Consider the following 12,991-nt stretch of genomic DNA (forward strand, 5'->3'; position numbering starts at 1 on the left):
CCCCCACCCCCACCCCTACCTTTACCCCCCACCCCCAACCTCACCCTAACCACCTCCCCCGTACTTCAGAAAGTCCTTCATGGTTAAGTGGGGCCTTCAGCTCTGCCCCAGGGTGCTGTGGCCTCTGGTGGGCAGTTCTCCAAAAGGTGACCGTTGAAGAGTGAAAGGCCTAAGCTACCCAGCAGACGTTCTCCCTGGAACTGGAGGCAATGCCATCTGTGAACCAGACCTCCCCCCTATTACTGAAGGCAATCTGATCCCACTGTGGGTCCCACTTAGCAAGTGGGGCAAGGGATATGTGTCCTAGGACATTGAATGCTTCCTGCTCATGTCAACTGCTGGCTCCCTGGAGGGCCCAGCCCAACCCTGTCCCACAAATGCCATTCCATTTTAACAGAGACTGACCCCAGCTTCCTGAGGCTGTTTTCCCCAACCCAGGACAGTATGGGTAATTGAGGCCTTACAGAGACAGGGCCTGTGGCCAGAGCTCTGTGGCCATCAGAGCCCTGTAGGCAGCCAGCACCTGTCTGTGCATGGGTGAATGCCTGGGGGCAATGTCTGGGCGCTTCCTGCCTCTGGACCCCATTAGCAGTCTCCTGCCACCACGGTGGGTCCATAGACTCCGGGAAGCCTGGGTGGATTCAGCAGAGGCTTCTCGAAGTCATCACGTAAGGGCAATGCGGCTTCTGCTGCTCTGGACCCCACTGAAAGGTGGAGGACTCCAAAGAACTCCGAGGCTGGGAGCTGGGGAGCAGGCAGTCTCCAGAATCCAAACATGGCCACTAGATGGCAGGCTCCCTCCACATGAGCAGGTCCGTCTTCATGGCTCCAGAGGCGTCCTAAGAGTTTTACACACTGAGAGGACTTGTATTTTATGGTGGAGGCTATGGGGGGAAATAACCATTTAAGAAGGAGAGCAGAACTAGGGAAGAAATAGTTCAAATAAGAATGTTAAGAATATTTCTCATAGCACCCTTTAAAATGTCTCATCTGACCCTCCTAAGAATGCCGGAGTTGGGTGCTGGGATTATCCACAGTTTACAGATTCGGAAACTGAGGCAGAGGCCTGTGACTTGCTGGAGTAACAAGCAATACTAGCAAATTTTTGAGGTGGGATTGAAACTCAAGTCTTCCTGGCTGAGGCCTAACGTTCTCTGCACTGTGCCACCGATTTTTAAACAGAATACCATGAAAATACTCACACTTGCATGAGGCAGGAAATGGGAGGATTGGACCAGCTCATTGGCCGAGGGATGGAACTTCATTCTTTGTTTTTAGCTCCCTCACAGTCAGCAAAATGAATTTCTGGTCTCTGTATAAAAGACTGACTTTTCTATTGGCTCATGACAAGGAATGTACTAAATGCTAAGTATACTTGAAGGTCAAATTATACATGTTGCTTTGGTTTATTTTTTTAAAAACAATATTTACATAAATAGTTTTAAAACCTCAGTAAGGATAGAATTTCTTTAGACTTTGGCTTTTCAAGCTCTTCACAGCCCCCCACCTTCCTGTCTTCTTACATTTCACATCTCTCTACCTGCTCTAACCCAGGGATGCAGGAGCCTTTGCTGTTTCTCACACTTGACCCTACATCTCCCAGCTGTATGCCTTTAGCCCCTGCCTAAAATATTCTCCCTCCCCACCCCCACTTCCTTGTTCCCCTGAACTGCTTCAAGCCTCATTTCAAATTCCATCCCAGGACAGAGGTCTTCCTTAGTACCCCACCCCCTGCCAGCACCTTCCTCCCCACTTCATCTCCAATTTACACCTGATTTGGATGTAATTGTTTACATGCTGTCTTCCTCATTAGACTGTGAGGTTCTTGAGGGCAAGGCACCATGGGGGGGGGTGTGTGTGTGTGTGTGTGTGTGTGTGTGTGTGTGTGTGTGTTTTATCCCCAGTGCTTAGTAAATAGCTGCTCACTCTGTGTTTTTTGATGATGGTCATAGTGGCAGTGGAGATTGATGACTTGGGTGGTTTTATTGAACTGATGACCTTTTCTTTTTAAATGGTTTACCAGTAAGGGAGTTCTGGGTGGGGGAGGGGTAAATATGTACCTGCAAATGAAAGTGATAGAAAGGGAAAATATATCAAACATCTTTTTCTTAAAAGTAAAGGGTCAAGAAAAGTGTCTTCCTTCCCCCTAACTCTAGTCTCAATGCAGTATCTACTTCATGCACCTTCTCCTGGGCTGGGTTACAAAAAACTACCACAAGTTAATAGCATTCTGTGGGTCATCACCCAGTCAAAGCCATTGCTCATGAGGCCCCACTGACGTTCTTCTTACTAGTCATCCTGGAGACAAAGACACGAGTAAAAGACATTTACTGAAGGAGAATAACAAAGTCACAAGCCCCCTTTGTCACAACTGCTCTACATTAGCTTGACATATGCACCTGAACATAGGACTTCTGCAGTGAAATAACTTCAAACTTGTACATAGCTCTGCCTTAACTGCTTAAACATATCAAATACTTACTGTCTATATGCACTCTATGCCCATCACAGCCTAACACAATGCACACAGACATTTCCTTTGTAAGGAAAATGGGATGATTTGGTTTTATGATGAAGAAATCTGAGGTCGTGTGTAAACTGTATAACTTTAAAAAGAATTGGATTTCTCAGAAGTGTGTAGATTCAAGGTTACAGACGGCTTCTTTCAGGGCTCCCAGAAAGTCTTACTTCTAGCTCAGACATGAGTGACTTGGTCTTGCCCATTCGCTCCCACTTGTGCGGTCACATGCATCTATTCACCTTCTTACCTGAAGGACTGTGTTGCGTATCCTGTCACCAATCCCTCTCCTTCTCCCTAGCTCCCATGACTGCACACCTTAAGGGGATGCTTTATATATCCTTGAGACTCCTCCTTGTCTCTGTCATGGTGTGTCCGACCTCAATAAAAGACCTTTATTTCCCATCTCTGGAAGAGATCTGGTGCATCCTGATACAAATGGATGAGTGAAAATCAGAATGTCCATTTTTACCTAGAAAGTTTATTTCAGGTTTCTATGAAGGAAGGGAACGGGAGAAGCGAGGTTGAGTCAAATAAAAAGGCCAGTTTGTGGGTGACTTGGAAGTATTTGGATTCCTGATGGACCAAAGTCAAATGTAGGGGAGCAGAAATTTGGTAGAAATTGAGGAAAATTGGGAAGGAGAAAATCTCCAAGAGCTAATATATTGGCCCAAATGCTATTTCTAGGTTGAAAGAAACAGAATTCAGGATAATTGAGAAGGATACACAATATAAGCTTTTTTTAAAAAAAAAAGGGGGGGGGGAGGGAGTGACACTAGCTCGTAATAATACACCCCACTTATATGGCACCTTAAGTTTTCAAAGTACTTCCCATATTATCTCTTTTGACCCTCATAGTTAGTTGATCAGTAATCCTTTATTCTTGAAGAGAAACAAATTGACATTACCATGTTGGAGCCAAAGTACAATGTGTTCAGCTGTGGCTGATGAGACCAATATGAGCTCAGAAGACCCTAGCACAGGCTGGGCACAAATAGTCCACATGAACATTTGGGATGGAGATGTCTGTATTTGTGCATCTCACATTTCCTTTGAGATACTGAAATTCTGCGTTGTTCATAGAGCACAGCACCAGCTTGGATGTGGGCACACCATGCTGGGCTTTTGTTGCTGTCTCCCATATTTCTCAATGAATTCCAAAGTTCTTCACAGTGTCCTTGTATCGCTTCTTCTGACCTCCATGTGAGCACTTGCCTTGTGTGAGTTCTCAGTGAAACAGTCTTTTAGGCAAACATACATTTGCCATTCGAACAATGTGGTCAGCCCATCGAAGTTGCATGCTTTGGAGTAGTTTGCATGCTTGGCAGTTCAGCTCAGTGTCTTATCTTGCCAGGTGATCTTCAGAATCTTCCTAGGACAGTTCAAATGGGAGAGATTCAGTTTCCTGTCCAGGCTTCACCAACAATGAGGTCAGCCCAGCAGCTTGACGGGCTTTCCATTTGGTAGGCAGTTTATTCTTCCTTCCACACTTTCCTTCAGAACTTCTCAAATAATGAGTTGGTTGTGGCGATTCATACATCCCTGGAAAGTATACTGCCAGGGTGAGATTCAGAATCTCTCCATGTGATGGTTCTATGTATGGATAGTGTGGTACTGGCTGGTGGAAAACCTGTTTTCTTGGTGACAATTGTTAGGCCAGAATTAGCACAAGCAGCAGAGAACTGATCTATACTTTGGTGCATCTCAGCTTCAGAGGCTGCATTGAGTGCACAATCATCTATGAACAAAAAATTACATACAAATTCTCCCTCCACTTTAGTCTTGGTTTGTAGCCTTTTCAAATTAAATAATTTACTTGCAGTCCAGTAGTTGATCTTGATGCCACTTTCCTCATCATTGAAGGCATCTGACTAACCTTAAAGTCTTGCTGAAAACATCTTGCTAAAAAGCATGGGAGAGGGGTGGCTAGGTGGCACAGTGAATAGAGCACTGGCCTTGGAATCAGGAGGACCTGAGTTCAAATTTGGCCTCAGACACTTGACACAAAGCAAGTCACAACCCCAATTGCCCTACCTTTCCCCCTCCAAAAAAATAAAAACAAAAAAAAGTAAAATAAATAAAAATCATGGGAGCAAGCACACAGTCCTGATTCACCCCATTGTTTACTGGGAAATCTCAGGAGTTTCATCCATTATCCAGAACCTTGAGAAGCATGCCACCATGAGACTGATGGACAATAGTGATGATCTTCTCTGGACAACCACATTTTGCCATGATTTTCCACAAGCCCTCATCACTGACTATCAAAGGCCTTAAAAATTATTACAAATATTGTGTATAGACCTCTGTTCTGCTCCTTGGCATTTCTTCTGGTATTGTCAAGCAGCAAACACCATATTGACTGTTCCTTGGCACTTTCTGAAGCCACACTGGCTCTTGGGTAGATGACCATCAATCAGGTGAAGAATCAGTCTATTAAAGAGGACTCTGACAAGAATCTTGTCAGTAATGACTAAGAGGCTGCCCTCTCCCTGTGATTGTCACAGGACAAACTATTTCCCTTTTCTTTATAGAGATGGGTAATGGAAGCGTCCTTGAACTCCTGGGAGATAACCTCCTCTTGCATAGAACCTGGAAAATTTCAGTCAGCTTTTGTATGAGCAGTGGGCACCTGTCTTGTAAATCTCAGCTGGAATTGAAACAGCACCAGGTGCCTTGCCCCCACAAAAGAAGCCTAATGGCATTCAAAACCTCTTATTCAGTTGAAGCTTCAGTTAGGGAGGTATTGACTTCAACCTGAGGTAAAAGGTCAATGTCCTCAGCATTGATTGATGATGGTCTGTTGAGAACACTATGGAAGTCGTTCAGCCCATCTCTCTAGGATCCTGTCTTATCACTAATCAATGTGGTTCCTTCAGAACTGAGTAGTTGAGGGTCACCATAGGTCTTTGGCCCATAAATAGCCTTCAGCTCATCATAAAAGCACTTTGGATTGTTACTATCAGCATAAAATAGAATTTTCTCTGCCTTCTTACTGACCCAAGAATCCTACATCTCTCTAAATTTTGCCTGCACTTTAATTTTAATGTAATTAAATGTTACCTTCTTAGAGATGGATGAACTATCCTGCTGGTAAGCCCTGTGGAATACTCATTGAGTAGCTTCTGAAATTCCCTATCATTTTCATCAAATCTGTCTCGATGTTTGTATTTTGCCCCAGATGAGCAAATGCTGTGCTATACACCAAATCTCTGAAAGTTGTCCATTCCTATTCTGCTCCACTGTTGCCAACTTGTGCTGGCTCAGTTTTCCTTCCAAGTTGGCAAAGAATTGTGCCCCATCAGAGAAGCACTCTAATGTGTTGACATTAAGTCTTCATCTTACCTTGGAGCCACTGCTTTTGTTAGATGCAAATGCTTACCTTGGAGAGGATAAGTCTATGATTGGCCCAGCACTCTGTACCACACACACACTTCATCATTCTCACAGTCTCTTCTTTTTTACAATGGCATAGTCTATTAAATGCCAATGTTTTCTGTGATGGTGAATCCATGAAGTTTTATTGCTTTTAGGCAAATTGAATACAGTGTTGGTAATGAAGTCATGAGATGTACAAGTCTTCAGTAGTAAGTGACCATTGCTGCTGCTGCTACTGTTCCCAACTCCATTCATCCCAAGGACTCCCTACCAATGTCCCATAGTCTGTGCCTTCTCTGAACTTCTTTGATCTCACCAGGGTTTGTCATTGTGGGAGCATGGTGCCATACAGTTTTCCTGCAAGTGACAATTACATTGTCATGAACCTGTCACTCACTCCTTTTGGGAGACACAGAAGCTTAATGATGAAATTAATTCTGATTGCAGAACTTATGCCAGCTTCACAGAGCTCCCCATCACTTCAGTCACTCCAGGAAAATGTGTATCCAGCGCTGACTTCAGTAAGCTGGCCCTCTTTTGTCTGCCTTGTGTCATTCTCTAGAAACAAGGGCTGTTCATGTTTGAGATGTACTGGATTTCATCTTGCCCATAAGCATGCATACATTCCATGTGCCAATGGTGAGTGAAATCATCTTCACAAAAGTTTTTGTACATTTTCTTCTGTTTCAACCATAGGGTGGAAGCCATGTCTGCTATGGTAAGCAGGACAGAGTTGGGTGAAACGGATAGTTCTTAGGGCACCTTTTCTAGCCCCTTCCCTCACACCAGGAGGTAAGCAGTGTAGTCCTTAAAAAAGGCTGCTCAGACACCAGTGGGGGGGGGGGGCCTGTCAAATCCCACAGTTGAGATGTACAGTGAGATGACCTATGGCCTGAGCCACCTCTGTGTAGGGTTGCAACTACAGTTCCCAGAATATCTGCATCTGCCGCTGTCACGTTTGTGGCCACAGTACTTTGATGCAGATAAAAAACAGTAAAATGGCATGGGTGATGTCTTTTGACTGGAGCATAAATTGGATTTAAGAGTTGCTCACTTCCAGAGTCATTGGAGTCCAGTGGAAAGACAAAGGTCAAGACACTGGCAATGACTTGAGATGCAGTCAATGACCTTGACATCTTTGATGTCTAACCAAGTTCTAAGCATTCCACAGTGCCTGCTTCGGCCTCCTTCATGGCCGTTGGAACAAATTCTCATCTGCCCATTCTTCCAAGGGGTGCTGAGGTGGGTGGGAGTCTTCACATGCTTGAGGGTTGTTAACATGGGCTCTATAATGACTATACTATATGTCAGAACTTCCCTTCTTCACGAGGGATCAAGACAATGGAGTTACACAAAAATCAACCATTTAAGGGGGTTTCTGAGGCTCAGAAGTACTTGACATACCAATGATCTTTTGTGAGTGAACTCTGAATGTGGAGATGCCTGTAGCTGCCTGAAATCATAGAACAAGCCTTGACCAGCTCAAGGGCAACTTTGAGAAGTTACAGACTCAAGATCTTGCTCAACTTTCTAAACATCCTGCTGCCTGGCTTATTGTGACTACAGATGTCTTCTCCCTTAACCCCACCCAAAAACCTCTAGGAACAATATAATCTCACCCCTTTTCTGCTCCCCTTTGAGCAGATGAGAACTCTCTCTCCCTCTCTGCTCCCTTGCAGGATCCTTTATCCCCTGCAAGCTTTTCTCAGACGATAAAAACTTTGTAATCTGTGATCTATTTCATTTCAGGTCCCTTTATGTGCCTGAAGGTCTTTTAATATGGTAGACTTTGTGCATACCCTTTGACATGATGTTCTATGGAGTTGAAACCAAGAGCTGCTGGTGGAAAATGGAAACAGACCAGAAGTTGTTGATGCAAGACTAAAGGGTACATGACCATGGTTGTGGGCTTGTTGAGACTAAAGTAAGGAATTTGAGTGAGGTTGTCAAGTTACTGAGCAGTAACAAGTGGTGTTTTATCTAGGTGCTGGGGGCTGAAATAGAAACACTAATGGGTTGTTCAGATAAGACTGATCATCTCAGCCATTATGGAACTTAGGAGAAATGGTGCAGTGATTCACTTAAGCATGCAATTTCTGTAGTTCTGCCATTGGTTGGTGACCACTATCCATGTCAAATGGAGGCTGCTCTCCCTTCTGAAAGCAAAAGACCTCAAAACACACCTCCTCTCCCCACTTCAGGTTCTAAGGGAGAATGAAGAAGTGTTTCTAAAGGAAATAGAAGCAGGGTTTCAAAGGGAGAAAGAGGGATATGACGTGAAGGGGAGGGCTCTTGTTGGAAGTGCCACACTAAGGAAAGTAAGGGGATTTGGACAGCAAGCAGTTAAGTAGGAATTAAGTGAACCACATTGACTCCATCTTGTGACTCAATTCTGGAATTAGCTATTTAATTATGGGTTTAATCCAACTTTTATCTTGTGGGAAAATGTTGTTCAGTTGTGGGAATTGGGAGAAAATCTAATTGCATTGTGGCCAGGAAACTGGACCACCTCTACCAGTTGCTTACAGACGATTAACTAATGACCTAAATTACACTGACCAGAAACCTAATCAGGTCTGAAGATTGATGCAAGGAGTTTTCTCACAACTGCTTATCTCAAGCAACCCGTTTGATCTGGAAACTGGCCCTATATTGATCAGTTATTGTTTCCATGTTCCTTTGATTGGGAGTGGGGTGGGGGGGGAATACTTGGGGGCAGTGGGACACTTCTTTCTCTGAATTCAAGGAATTGCACCTGTTTGCTCTCCCCCTCCCAACTTGGAAAGTTCCTAATCTTTCATCCAGTAAGAAATCAGATTACCTAACGTATTGTTTCAATTCTTACAATTAAATAAATTGAATTAATCTATTATTTGGTTGTTTTTCATGTATAAGTCTGTCTGCCCCTGTACTCTGGGTTCACCCCTAAGCTAAGGAAGGGGCCTGATCCTGATGTGTTGGGCAATTGTCATGCATTGCTTAATAAACTGATATGTCCCAGAGAGCAAACCTTTGTTTCCTCAGTCATTTCATTTTGCACTCACCACAACACACAAGCAGAAAGGAAAGGAGTCAACTGTACAAAAAGATTTGAGGTTCTTGCTGAACCAGAGAGAGAAAGAGAAGCCCTCACTGCCCTGGATGTGTTCAAGTCCCCTAACCTAAATGAACTTCTGAACCTCAACATCTGGCAAGTGTGACTGAAATACTGTCAATGAAGTTTTAAGTCAAGAAGAAATAGTTGGGCTCCTGAAGGCTACCACACTGGCAAGGCTCAAAGTATGGGCTGAACAACAGATCAAACGTCCATCTGTTTGCCAAGAACCAGCCCAAACAAGTATGGGCCAGCTCAGCACGAGGAGGCAGGCCACCCATGAGGCCAAGAATAAGACAAAATGAGCATCAGTCCCATGATGGAGACTTGTGGTTATAGAGAATGAGTTTAGACTGTGTTTGGACTGCTCTAAACCTCGGTCTATCCCTTGTTCCTCTAAATGTGAGATCATTGTTCAGTGATGTTACTGGAGGAAATGACTGGTAACAAAGAATAATCCAAAGAAACCAGAAGGAATCTGCAGCTGAATTCGTGGCTTCTCTCTGAAAAGACAAATAAATATATTGGCAGAGTTAGGATGTCCAAAGACAAGAAGAAACATCATTCCCTGAGATATGCAGTCATCTCACAGTGCAATGCTAATGATAAGGAGTGCAAGGTTTAAGGCATAAGCCCCCACAACTGCTGTTCAAGGAAGCAATTCCTGAGGAGAAAAGACCAGACATCCCCACCAGCTGCCACCCAAAGGGTGGGCAGGTCAACCTAGGTGAAGCAGCAGGGCCCCCTGGGGGAAAGACAAGAAGCAACAGTGCCAGCTAAGTCAGACCATCACCACCCCTGACCCTGAAGGAGGCAGACCAGGAGCCTACCAACCACTTCTACTTCCAGCCTGGTCCCACTTATCATTGAAGGGAGAAATCATTGTGAAGGATTTCTAACCTCACCAACATCAAAAACTGCCGACCAGCCGCCGCTGACAGTCAGATGAGCATAGGAGCCCTGGGAGTGGCACCACCTCCCAGACCAACGGTCCTGTTGCCAGCCCCAGGTCCTAAGTCATCCTCCTCAGAAGCAGCTCCCACGGAGACACAGCCTGGGGAAGGTTCCCACAGGTGCTGCCGCCACGACTGAAGACCGGGAAAGGAAAGTCCTTGGCACCAAAGTCCTTGGCACAGCAGTCAAAATGGCTCAATCCAAGAGGATCTCAGGGCAGATCACGTGAAAGTGGAGTGGTCATCTGCTCTGTTGCCATTCCCCCAGCACCACGGGCGCTTTCCCTCATACACACAAGTGAAACCCTCCCCCCTCAAGTGGGACGTCCTCACAGCTGTTTACATCCTGAAGGTTAGCACAATGCTCGCCACATACTAAGGGCTAGATGCTTTTTATCCAAAGAACATGATCATAGCCTAGTGCCAACATGCCTGCTTCTGAGCACAAAGACATCGGACCATTCTACAGAACAGGGTAAGACCCTCCCAAGGGAAATCAACACTTTATACTTATTAACTTCAATTAAAGGTGAGGTGACAGGTGAGGACAGTGCCAAATCACCTCGGGCAAAGCATGAAGCAGGAATAAGGGTGAAAGAAGCCAGACCGAAACAGTGCGCAAAGTTACTGGGCTTCCTTTGAGTAAAGAATCAGGGGCTAGAAACGACAAGCACCAAGTACCAGTATCACGCAAAAAACTGAAATCTGATGTGGACAGCGAGGTTCTTGCCAATGATGGGCATCCGTCCGAGGTAGCTGCTTGTGCACAGCTGTTCGCTCTTGTTAGGGCAAAGCTCAGAAAAAAGAATAGGGCTCCATGAAAGTGTGGCATCCTGACCTACACGCCCCAAGAGCAGGCTGAAGCCCCTGGGTGTAATGTGGGGCCGACCCCAGAAGGGGACTCTCCGTATTTCTGCCACCACAGAGACACTCTCGTATTGTTCCAAGTTCAGTCTGTCCTTCTTGTGGGAGAAGAGTAAGAACTCAAGGAACGCCTCTCCACACTCCTAAAGGAAACCGAATTAAGGTGGCTTCAATGGGGAAAAGGCATCTCAGAAGGGGAAATGACCTTGGTCTTCACGACTCACCCCCAACTTCACCTCACCTCCACACCAGGACTTCCCACCCTTCCTCTTCAGCTCCCCTTTTATGGTTTATCTCCCTCCACTAGAATGCAAACCCCCTGAGGCCAGGGACTGTTTATTTTTTTCTTGTATTAGTATTCCCAGCAAGCTTAACATGGTCCCTTAACACTGCAAGCACTCAATAAATACTTGTTGACTTGGAGATCGTAGAGTAAAAGAGGGAGGGGGGGCCAGCCTGGCAGAGGACGCTGTAAGTTGACTGTGGGCGAGCAGGAATTCCTGACCACCAGGAAGGAGCCTCAGGGGCTTCCCAACCACAGACCCTCATCTCATCTATAATGAGAAGCAGAGAGTGCGGATACTCAGGTCCCACTAGAGCTGCCAAGTCTCAGGCTGTAGGCAGGAGAACTTGGAGCAGAGGAGTCACTGGCAATCACAGGGAGTGGTGATTAAGCGTGATGGTGCCACAAACTGGGCTGGGCACGTGGCTCACGAAGGTCCTTGCCCTCCAAAAGCTCAGACTCCCCAAGGGAAAACTGTATGCATGCAGGCAAACAGAGCGCTAGGCCTGGAGTTAGGAAGACTCATCATCCCGAGTTCAAATCTCACCTCAGACACTTACTAGCTGCTGGGAAGGAAAAGGCAAATGACTGCAGCATCTCTGCCAAGAAGACCCCAAATGAGGTGACAAAGAGCTGGGCACAGCTAAAAGTCAACTAAACGACAAAATTCATGCAATATGTAGAATGTGGAGAGGGAGAGAGTAATGGAACGGAGGGTGGAAACGCAGTGACAATGGCTGAGGCTCAGGAGGGGCATCTACAGGAGCTGTCACTGGACTGAACCCTGACTGGAGCTGGGGACACCGGGGGAGGAGGGAGAGGACACAGCCTGAGCCAGAAGCTCAGGAAGAGCCAGGGCAGGAGATGGGGAAGTGGTGGACATGCAGGCTGGCTGACTCAAATGGGGAGAGGGGAGGAGAGCAAGCTCAAGGCTGTGTAGAAAACGGAGGCAGCTGATGATGTGGGAGGGAAGCCCAGCATACATGCCCTGGGGAGTCATCTGCAGACAGGCAGCCCATGAGCCGTGATGAGTCCAGAGGAAGCAAAGGGGCTGCTCCCAGGGGTGCCCCTCTGAGACCAAGCTCCCTTCAGCAAACCCATTTCCGGTGCTCCCCCCTTCAGGACAAAGCTAGGAAGAGCACAGGCAGAGGCTGGGGCACAGCCAATGAGCGTCTGAAGAGGAGAGAGGAGCGGTGGGTCCACAGCATCCAAGACTCTACAGAGGTGAAGGGGCACGGTGCTCCAACGACCAGGGGATCTGGTTCTGCTCCAGGCGGGACATCCCTCCAATGTCCTGTGTGAGTCTGACATGCAGGAGGCTGAGGCACCCAAGGCCACCACCAGCATGTGCAGGCTATTCCCTGGGCATTCTGCTCCATGAACTAAGACACTCCACGTGGGCACTGGCAGGTCCCCGCTGACTTTTTCATGGAATGACTGGGACAGACCAGGCTGCGGGGTGTTGAGGACATGGCAGGTGGTAAGCGGTTGGAGGCACTGAACATGACCTTTTCATAAGAAGTCTGCAGCAAGGGCAGGAAGGGAGACAGGGCAGAGACACTGTCAACTGGCTGTGCAAATCTGGGTGAAAAAACTGGGATTCTGCAGGAATTAGAGGCCCTCTGACTCAGCGATACCACCTCCCCACAGGAAGGGGGCTCTGTGTCAGAAGGACCTGGAAGCCAGCTGGAGGCTCGCAATACATGTGAATGAAGCAGATCACAACAAACACGGGGTCTGCAGAAATCAAAACAAAACACAAGGCTCAAGAGAAGACGGGTCCCACCCCCACGATGGTGGGAAGGGGATGGAGGAGAGAAGCTGCCAATGGGGGCACGCAGCGTGACTCGCCTCCTCCCAAGGACGGGAGAAACAAGTCTAGAGTTCTTCTCAAAGGAAAA

General features: G+C 46.5%; 1 long non-coding RNA gene across 1 annotated transcript; it reads right to left on the reverse strand.

Annotated features, from left to right (window-relative positions):
• Positions 1–3,376: 3,376 nt before the first annotated feature.
• Positions 3,377–12,985, reverse strand: LOC138173850 (uncharacterized). The gene is made up of 2 exons (XR_011171549.1): positions 9,891–12,985; positions 3,377–9,493 (listed from the first exon to the last, which is right to left on the reverse strand). It is a non-coding gene; the product is annotated as an uncharacterized lncRNA (long non-coding RNA).
• Positions 12,986–12,991: the final 6 nt, after the last annotated feature.

Source organism: Petaurus breviceps, unplaced genomic scaffold, assembly GCF_028583685.1.
Source record: "Petaurus breviceps papuanus isolate PSGF00001 unplaced genomic scaffold, PetGlider_PUasm1.0 654, whole genome shotgun sequence".
NCBI lineage: Eukaryota > Metazoa > Chordata > Mammalia > Diprotodontia > Petauridae > Petaurus > Petaurus breviceps.